The sequence below is a fragment of the Tamandua tetradactyla genome, chromosome X (genome assembly GCF_023851605.1).
Source record: "Tamandua tetradactyla isolate mTamTet1 chromosome X, mTamTet1.pri, whole genome shotgun sequence".
Lineage (NCBI taxonomy): Eukaryota > Metazoa > Chordata > Mammalia > Pilosa > Myrmecophagidae > Tamandua > Tamandua tetradactyla.
The window spans coordinates 20,512,714-20,523,500 of NC_135353.1; the positions used below are offsets into that span (position 1 = coordinate 20,512,714).

The 10,787-nt window shown below is 37.7% G+C and overlaps 1 pseudogene; it reads right to left on the minus strand.

Annotated features, from left to right (window-relative positions):
* Positions 1-7,239: 7,239 nt before the first annotated feature.
* On the minus strand, positions 7,240-9,540 carry LOC143671700 (RNA-binding protein 47 pseudogene; annotated as a pseudogene).
* Positions 9,541-10,787: the final 1,247 nt, after the last annotated feature.

Genomic DNA, 10,787 nt, shown 5'->3' on the forward strand with positions numbered 1-10,787 from the left:
GATGAAACTGGAAAATTTCCTAGGGAGGATTGCAATATTTAAGTGAACTGCTGCTCTTCCTTTTCAGGATTTGAAATCCTTGACTGCTTTGAAATTATTGGAAAAGAAGATTTAATCTACTCATATGGCTATTGGCACATCACCACTCCTCTCTATCATTCTACTACATAGTCTCCACATGTACTCTTTGAATCCTGTCCATCAGTGAAATTTTCCCAAACTAAGTACTCAGTCTAAGCACAGTGAAAAAGCATTTGCTGTTTACACCAGATATGAACAAAAAATGCAGACCTTTCCATCACCAATATGACTTCTGACATATAATGAAATATAGAACAAGAAATAAATAAAATATTCAAATACCCACAATCAGCCAGAACTGCCAATCTCATGATTAATCTATAGAATGCAATTTTGGAAGTTGGAGGTTAGAAATATTTTTTGTATGTGCCAGATATCGATGATCTAAATTCTCTATAAATGTTTTAGATAACTTTAAGAACCCGTGTACCAAACACTGTAACAGTTAGACCAGAAACCAGTTCTAATCAATAATATAAGTACCTAAATAACACAAAATGTTTCCAAATACTCAAATGGCTTAGTTCTGGGAATGGTGAACCTTCATAAATCTTGCATAATGCAGTTCATGGTTTAGAATATTAAAATATTTTCCTATGAGTGACAGAGAGTGAGATCTGCCTAACTTTCTGTAAGGCCAAATGTAAAGTACTTAATTTCTCTTTAAAATATTTTTCCAAGACCTCCTATCCCAAATGCGCATTCCTGAGTGCTCAGATGTATTTATGGTATGATTTTTATCAATAGTGATTTTATAGGAGACTGGTGATCTAACAAATTTAAGTTTTTAAGTGGTCTTGTTTCTGCTGTTATTGTTTATTTGATCATTGAGACTGGGTAGAAATAGAAAACCAGAACTAAAATGGAACAAATTCAGGTAACTTAGATAAAATTGGACCATAACCTAAGTCTCAAGTGACATGTCATAACCTAACAGATACTCAAAACAATTTGAGAGTAACCAAAAGGATTTAATGATAATCAATTAGTAAGATGGCATTTACCTATATTCAAATCTTTGGCTCATTTTATTTTAATCTAAACTGCTTTTAACATAGAAAGGTCTTATTTTGGGGAGTCTTGTCGCTCTTAATATTGTTGATTTATTTTCTGTATTTGGGAAGAAGATGAATATTTTACCAGAAAAGAAGTGATTACTGAAGGGAATGGGTATGGATTCTCATAGGTGCAATAAACTATCTGGTAGTCATAAATTTTGGTTCCTGGCTTTGATTGTTTTTCTTTTTGGGTGTGTGTATATGTGATTGTTGTTTACAAGGAAACATCACACTTTAATAAATGCTTTTTAGTGGTTATCTCTGACGGATTGCATTTAAAAAGGACAGAACTATTTGTTACATATTTTTATTTACACATTTCACTTTTTATTATTAAATGATACATGGTGCAGTGAATAGATAATGGATGTAATGCTGCCACCTCTTGGTTATGTAAACGAGGAGCTCTGCGGTCATAACTTTCTATATTCAAATTAGAAAATGAAAGTGCATAAAAGTCAACTAAGCCTTTTCTATTTTGGGTAACAAAAAACAGTTGTAAACAAATATCTGTGCATGCACATGTGCTTTAAAAGCCTCTACAAAGTATATTATTTTTGCATTAAAAGATATCTGTGCTTATGAAACAAAAGTAACAGTGACACTTTTTGTACTGAAGCATTCCAGAAAATGATGTTCAGACTTGGAATAAATTTAGAGTTGTTTACAGAGTATCCTCTATTCAGTCAAGAGCGAGGTAATTCAATCCTCACTTAAGTATAACCTAAAGCATAGAAACCCAATCATTTTTTTCTCTCTCTTTTTTTAAAACAAGCATTCCCTCCTCATTTTAATCAATTTTAATCACTTTAGCAAGGTATTAGATAATCAGATTAGAGGGTAGAAAGCTGACATTTTCTTATTAAGGAAGGTCTAAAATCTTTACTGAAACCAAATTAAGTACCTCAGGAACAAAATGTTAGATAAGTATTTTTTTCTCTTTCTCAGGTAAAGAGGAATTTATAAAGAAAACATGCTGAGTAATCTTCCTGTGGTTATGTGGATGGTAAGATCAATTACCTATTTCAATAAAAATGGCAAGAGCTAACCACAGCGTTGCATTCTGCCATCTGATAAAGGTTTTACTGTTTTAATAACAGCTCTCATCTATACCAAACTTTATATTTTACACAGCCCCTTCACATCTGTCAGCACATGGTCAGATAGTCTGTTTCATTGACAGTGAGAGTACATGATACAATCACGAGGGACCCACTGACTTTTTGTTTGTCAGATAGTCAATGATGGTCTAATTCAAGTCAACCAATATTATGAATATGCTGTCATCCAGGCACAAAGGTGACCCTCCTGATGCTGTCAGCAGGACAGATGTGTACTCAGAGACTGGTGAAGGCAGTGAGGATTGTCAGACATATCTGCTTGCCGGTTTCCCTGGTAACCAAACATTTGCCCAGGATTGGGGGCATAATGTGTGACTCTAGATTGGGTTAGAGTCCCATTGAAACCATTCGTGAGAAAAAAAAATATTAACTGGAAAAGACCTTATAGATTATCTGGCCCAACCACTTTGGTTTGTTTGAGTGTTTTTTTTTTGGGGGGGGGGGGTGAGGGGTGGTGTTTTAAAGAAATGCTTTAATTACTACAGCCTAAGAATGTGTTATAGGTGGTGCTATAGCTAAATAAATTTAAAATCTTTTCAAATAAAAAAGCAGCTAAAAATAATTAAGCTACAGCGTGTTTGAAAACAGGGAACTTTAAAACTTTTTTGATATTTATATAGTTTATTCATAACCTTAAAAAATAAGTTCACATTTCAAGTTAGAAACCTTCCTGATGAAAGTTTTGAAACAGCCTGAATGGTTTTGAAACAACATGAACAGACAGATCAATATAGGAGTTTTACTGAAACTTAACTGGCTATGTCATCAACATTTGCTTTTTAAGGTAGCTTTGTAGTTTCCATGGTAAGATACCATTTTCTTTTCTTTTCTATTCTTTTCTTTTTCCTTTTTCTCTCTTGAAAATAATTTACAGGCATATGTAAAATATAGTAAGAACACTGGGTCAGATTGTTATCTAGTGAATCTCTATGATAATCCTTCACCTTTCATACAAAGAAGGTCAAGGGACAAGAACCTGATCCAAACTGAATTTTGTTGGATTATTCATTCCACCATATTTGAATTTTCTAAAGGTTTTTTTTATTGTTTATAAGAAATATATACAAAGAAAAGAAAAAAAGCAATAATTTTCAAAGTACACTTCAATAAGTCGATATAGAACAGATTTCAGAGTTTGTCATGGGTTTCCATTCCGCTATTTCAGAATTTTTCTTCTAGCTACTCCAAAACACTGGAGACGAGAAGAATTTTTTTTTCCTTTTTGTGACAAATAACATATATACTAAAAAGCAAAACATTTCAAAGCAGAATGTAACAATTAGTTGTAGAACATATTTCAGACTTTGGTAAGGGTTTCAATTCTACCATTTTAGGTTTTTACTTCTAGCTGCTCTAAGGTACTGGAGACTAAAAGAAATATCAATATAATGATTCAGTAATCACACTCATTTGTTAAACCCTGCCTTCTCTGTATAACTCCACTATCACCTTTGATCTTTCTACCACTCTTTAGGGGTATTGAGCTATGCCCATTCTAACTTTTTCATGTTGGAAGGGGCTATCAATAATATAGGATAGGGGATGGAACTAGCTGATATTCTAGAGAGGCTGCCACCTTGGAATTTCTGGACTTATCTGGCCCAGGGACCCATTTGGAGGCTGTAGGTATCTGGAAAATTATATGCAAAGAAAAGAGAAAAAAAAGCAATGATTTTCCTAGTGCATGGAACCTTTGTAGAATCTTATATAATGCCCTAGATATTCTTTAGGATTGGCAGGATTGATTTTGGTTGGGGGTTGGCAAGTTATGATAGCAATGTCTAACTGAAGCTTGCATAAGAGTGACCTCCAGAGTAGCCTCTTGACTCTATTGAACTCTCTCAGCCACTGATGCCTTATTTGTTACACTTCTTTCCCCCCTTTTGGTCAGGATGGAATTTTTGATCCCATAGTGTCAGGGCCAGACTCATCCCTGGGAGTCATATCCCAAGCAACCAGGGAGATTTTCACCCCTGGATGTCATGTCCCATGTAGGAGGAAGGGTTTCACTTGCAGATTTGGCCTTAGAGAGAGAGAGACCACATCTGAGCAACAAAAGATGTCCTCTGGAAGTAACTCTTAGGCATAGGTAGACTAAGCTTCTCTGCTGCATACATAAGCTTCACAAGAGCAAGCCTCATGATCAAGGGCTTTGGCTACTGATATGGGTGTTCCTAATGCTTGACACAGTATTCAGGGTTTCCTCAGTGGTAAAGTTTAATAGTTCCATAATTTTTCTCCCATCCCTCAAGGGACTTTGCCAATACTCTTTTTTTTTTGGCTTGAGCAGACACTGAGAATCAAACCCAGGTCTCCGGCATGGCAGGCGAGAATTCTGCCTGCTGAGTCACTGTGGCCCACCGCCAATACTTTTTGATTATCTGCTTAATATACTCTGGGATGTATCCAGGCATTACATTAGGCTATACAGGATTAAAGGCCCTTACCATATTTGAATTTGAATGCCGCTTGCTGGGCTCATCTTCAGCAACATTGCACAATTACTTTATGTCATTTAAGAAACATGGAAAGGAATATTAGGAATGTTTAAAGGCCTTACTAGGCTCTCAATAATTTTATTAGGTAGTTAAATAAATATTACTTATATATACAAAATACATCCCATCCAAAGATGAGGGGGGAAATAAGCATTTGGGAATCTCTTAGCTTAAATTTTAAAACAAAACTAAGTATTTGCTAAGGGCATGATTCTGTTGTTAATCCGTGGTAAGAATTTTAGTCATCAGTAAAAATCCATTAAATGGAATGGTTTCATGAATGTCTAGCATGTCATAAAAACATAACTGAATACTTGCTACCTATTGCACACCTCATTTTCTTGATAGAGCTTTTCTTAAAAAAAAAAAGAAAATTCCAAGTTGACATATTTCATAAAGTAGATGACAATCTTAACACTTCACTGTATTTTACATTCACAAACACAAGCCTTTGAACAGGCCACAAAACACTGCATCAACACATTTATTTACTTCCAAATAAAACAAACTTTTTAAATAGCATTGAAGTAAAATGGTTTCATTTTTGCATTAAACTGCATACCATGAACTTCTGCAACATTATACTACTTTAAAAATGAGTACTGTTCTAAGCCAATGCTACAGGTAAACTCACTACCCTACCCCATACATGGGACATGACTCCTGGCAATGAGCCTGGCTCTGGCATCATGGGTTTGAGAAAGACTGCTTGGCCAAAAGGGGGAAGAGAAATGAAACAAAATGAAGTTTCTGTGGCTGAGAGATTCCAAATAGAGTTTAGAGGTCATTCTGGAGTTTATTCTTATGCATTATATAGATATCCCGTTTCAGTTTTTGGTGTACTGGAGTAACTACAGGGAAACGCCTGAAACCACTGAACTGTAATCCAGTAGCCTTGATGCTTGAAGATGATTGTACAACTATATAACTTTTGTGGTGTGACCATGTGATTGTGAAAACCTTGTGGCTGACACTCCCTTTATCCAGTGTATAGACAGATGAGTAAAAAAATAAATATAAAAATAAATAAGTAATGGGGGGCACAGGGGGCATGGGATGTTTTGGGTGTTCTTTTTTACTTTTATTTTTCTTGGTTTTGAAGTAATGAAAATGTTCAAAAATTGATGTTGATGAATGCACAACTGTATGATGATACTGTGAACCATTGAATGTGTACATTGGATGATTAAATGGTTAAATGGCTATATCTCAAAAAATGAATATTAGAAAATATTTACAAACTATCTTGCAACTCCTACAAATATCTCTTCTTCCTCCACTTGGATATGTACACCCTGATTGAGTTCACCTGCCAAGTACCCAGGAGGGAATAAACATAATGCTTGCAACATCCCTAAGAAATACAGAAATTTTGCACAAAACTATCATGATAAGGCTACTAGAAATATAGCTTGCTTCTGACAAGACTGTTTTGTGGTTTTGCCTATAATTATATACATTCTCTGTCCCTACAACTTGTATTTTAAAAACAAATAAAAGCGTTAAAAAGGAAATTAAAGTTTTATATTTGACAATTAAATAGCTATGCGATGATGCCTCATACAAACTATTAAAATCGTGTGCTTACACATATTTTACTATTGAAAATAGCACATATACAAGATAAAACTTCCCCAACCAAAACAAACAACAAAACAAAAAACAAGACCAAAAACTAAAAAACCTCAACAAAATCCCAGGAAGAAGCATGGGAGCCCACATTTTTTATTTTTTACAGAATAATTCATTTACCTTAGACTTGCCGAACACTGAAGTTAGATGGGGGCTGGGGAGGGAAGAAGGGGACAGGCTTGAAAGTAAAGCTACATGGAGAATGAATAGGGGCCCAGGATAACGGTGGCAGGTAAGGGCTTTCCAGTGTTTGGACTCAGAAGTCTAATACGTTTTTTAAAATCTTCGTTTAAGGAGAGATTAAGTGTTTAATTTCTTTTAAAAAATCGTCGTGTATAGCGCAGCAACAACACCAACCCTTAAAGCCAGAAGAAATGCAGAGGATTTTACTCATCCTCAAATTGTACTTTCTGGTATAACTTTAAAAATGTTTTTATGCAGTATTTTTAAAGCACTATTGTTTGTATCTTTAAATATTGGATATATTTTTCAAAGCAGTTCCCTTGCTATTCAAGTGTGCATTTTAATATATAGTTGAGATAGTATTGAAGGTCCTACACAATAGAAATCTCTAGAGAGCAGAAGAAAATAACCTTCATGCTGAAAATATATCCTTAAAAAAAAGCCTGTATACAAATGCACTATGGTATACAAATTTTTAAGAAGAAATGGTATCAAGGCATGAACCATGCAAATCTCTTGGAAATGTATGAACATAGACCTGCTAAGTTTTAAATAGTCTTTAAAAATTAATAAAAATTTAATGTATATAAAATATTTCAGTATAATGAATGATAATATTCTTCACTTTCAGGTTTTATAGGTGTACTAATCTAGTATGTTCTTTCTTTACAAATAGTAAAGCATTCCTTCAGTGGCATTTTGGGGGTTTGTCTGGGCACTTGACACAAGCCTCATTATGTCTGATGGATATGGTGAGAGGGACCCTGAACCCTGACAGCAGGGGATGCCTGAGGTGTATAGCCCATACAGCCTCCTCTTCTGTAGTGTGGCAATAGTGGCTGTGGCTGGGATAGCAAATGGAATGCAGCTGGTACTGTAGGAGCCAGGTAGTGGGAATTCTCTGAACATTTGAAACCACCATGTATACTGCAGTTATTGAGCAGCCCTGGAAAGGTGGCGGCCTGGACACAGTAGGAATGACTGTAACTGTAGCTGTTCTGACAGCAGCGGCAACAACAGCATTGGCTGGGTCTGGCAGCGCAGCAGTGGGACTGATCAGGTGCGCCATTGTGTGGATTTTGCCATCTTCAGTGATCTTAAGAGCTGATGCTGCCTGGAACGTGGAATAATGAGCTGATGGCCACTGAGCTAGGTTTAATGGCAATCAGATTGATGGCAGAGAGTTCCAAACTGGGTACAAGCTCATATCCTTTCTCTTGCTGCTTTCCTTTTCCTTCATGATATTGGTTATATACACCATGGCCAGCAGAATATCCCTGGAGGTAAGAACTCCTGGGTTCTGTGATTCTGTTGCCAACAGCATCTCTCCTTTGGCCTTTTATGCTCCCTGTTTTTGCCAAGTATTCCCTTTTGGACCCTATGAATGTGTTGTATGGGTTGCCATAGGAGACCATCGTGTAGGGGTTGCAGGAGTACACTTAGCTGGGCTGTGCACTGCTGCCCTTGGCTGATAGCGAGAGTACTACTCCTAGTCCATTGCTTGGCCATTGTCATCTGGACACAGAAGCCCTCTAATTCGGTGCCATTGAGGTTGCTCATGGCATGCACAGCATCCTTGTGGCTGGTCAAGTGCACCCAGGCATAGTTGCACATCATCTTGAGATGTTCCCCTCAGCCTGGATTAAACAGGCCAAAACTTTCTTGATGCTGACCTCAGTGGTCTCGATCATCAAGTTCTGCATGTAGAGGATCTTCACCGTCTCCACCACATCCCTGTCCATGTCAATCTCGGGCCCGGCCATGGTGATCTGGTGGCCCCACAGCTGGATGCATCCTAGGATGAGCTTGCTGTGGGCCACTGAGGCAGCGCAGTGGTTTTCATACTCCATGAAGACCAAGCAGCCATTTTTCATCTTGTTGACCACGCTGGCACAGACTATAACATTGAGCACATCTTTGGTGTCCTTGGCAACCTCCTCCAGGATTTCCTCATGCTTCTTCATCTTGGGGTTGCCACCGATGAAGAGGTGGTAGTTGTTGAGGCTGTAGCCTCTACAGGCAGCCCAGGTGGATCTCGTAGTTGTGGAGCTCACACACAGAGCACTTGGCTTCATGCTTGTGGTGGTAGATGACGAAGGTGGAGCTGAAGTTCTTGCCATCCAAGTCCATCATGAGGCACAGCATAGATGCAGCCCACAGACTGGAACAAGGGCACCAGCTCATCCACAGCCTGCCATACTTGCACTGTGATTCTCCTGCACCATGTTTTACTCTGTGAGATCCATCAGTACCAGCAGTGCTGCCTCACTTGGGCGTTCTCTCCAGGCCCTTGGGCACCTTGGTGGAGGACACCATGGCTGAGTCACTGCTTATGGCTGCACTGGAATCCTCTGTGGTCGTAATGTCAAAGGCATCCATGGCTTGTGGAACCAAAGACCACCAGTTTGATTCATCTGGTCTAGGATATAGAACAAAATCCACAGGGGAATTCAGACCTCTCAGTTCAATTTTTGGAGTGCCCTTTCAGGGCACTTAATCCTTTGTTGTATATTTGGAGTTGCCCACTTCAGAAATTAACACACCATTCACAGCCCCATAGCAATTTACACAGCTAAGAAGTAATTACACAGCTAAAAAGTAACCTATAACATCTTCTCAGCCTCCCTCTTTTTAATGTAAAACCAAAATGAGGGGAGTCCAGCTACTCCTCTCATGCTGCTTAAAGCAACAAATCATTTTAGGTTTAACTCCCTGGCTTCTGGAAATTCCAGTTTGTAAAACTTTCCTAACCTTGGAAAACTGCAGAGAGGATCTCAACCCTCTCCTTTTATAGATGAGAAAATGGAGGCCAAGAGAGAAAAAGCAGCTTGCCTTAGGCCCAAGTGGTTATGGGGAGAGCCCACTGCTCACAGACTCCCTCCGCTGTCCTTGATGTTGGGCAGCCAGCTTCCTGTTGGGAAGCATCTGCTCTATGAGCACCGTGTACATTTCTGGCCCTGCTGCCATTAGCAGTCTTTATTACAGGGGCTTGAGCATAGTCCATGGGAAACCGAGTCCTTTTGCTGGTTTGAAGGTGAATGGAATCTTCCCATTTTATTTCCCTTTTGTTGTGGATGGGGGTCTATTATGCTTAAGGCTGTGCACATATGTACCTTTCAAAGTGCTTCAGTCTATCAGCCTTGGAGCATCTGGGGAAAGCGACTTTGACAAATCTAGTGAGTCACCTCAAAGGACATTAATCCAGGAGGGTTATTGCCTGTTTTTAATAGTCAAAGTGCTAAGGCAGGGTCTGTGATTAGACCAGAGGCTGAGCCATAGGAATATGAAGATTCGCTTATGAATAGCTTTTGGTGATATGACAAAATGGAATGAAGTATAAGGAACTGTAAAATTGCTTTTTGGCTTTAAATTTTATACTGTGTAGCCATGTGTATATGATAAGCAAAACAGGACCTCAAATGGTTGATCACTGTTTTTTACCATCTTAATAGCCAAACTGGATGGACTGCTCAGATGGTAGAATCGCTTATGCACAAATTGATCAAGGCTGCCACTTCCAAAATGAGCTACCTGGTTTGTGTGCTAGTGCCCCTAAATTTTTGGTATGGCATATGGCCCATCAAGTTGTCTACTAACTTGGAAATATGATGTTTTTAACCAAAGAGCAAATTCTAGACTTGAAAGAAATAGACAAAAAGCCCAACTTGTAAATCAGGAATGCACATTATGCATTTTACTCTGGAAATGTGGCAAATGAGCCCCAAAATGAACTCATCGTATAAATCAGTGGATGAACCAACATTCCAGAACTGTCAGAACTGGCACGGAAGATGAGAGGGAGCTTATTTAAGAATACAAACTTCAAAAATGCCCAGGAGCTGAAGGGATACAGACTGTGCAACAAGACTGAATACAAAAACTCAAAAATGGACAGCACAATACTACCTAATTGTAATGTAATTATGTTAAAACACTGAATGAAGCTGCATCTGAGCTATAGTTTTTTTGTATGTTTTTTTTCTGTTTTTTTTATATTTTTTGTATTTTTTATTTTTATTTTATTTTCCTCTATATTATCATTTTATTTCTTTTTCTGTTGTCTTGCTATTTCTTTTTCTAAATCGATGAAAATGTACTAAGAAATGATGATCATACATCTATGTGATGATATTAAGAATCACTGATTGCATATGTAGAATGGAATGATTTCTAAATGTTGTGTTAGTTAATTTTTTTTAATAAAAAAAAAAATG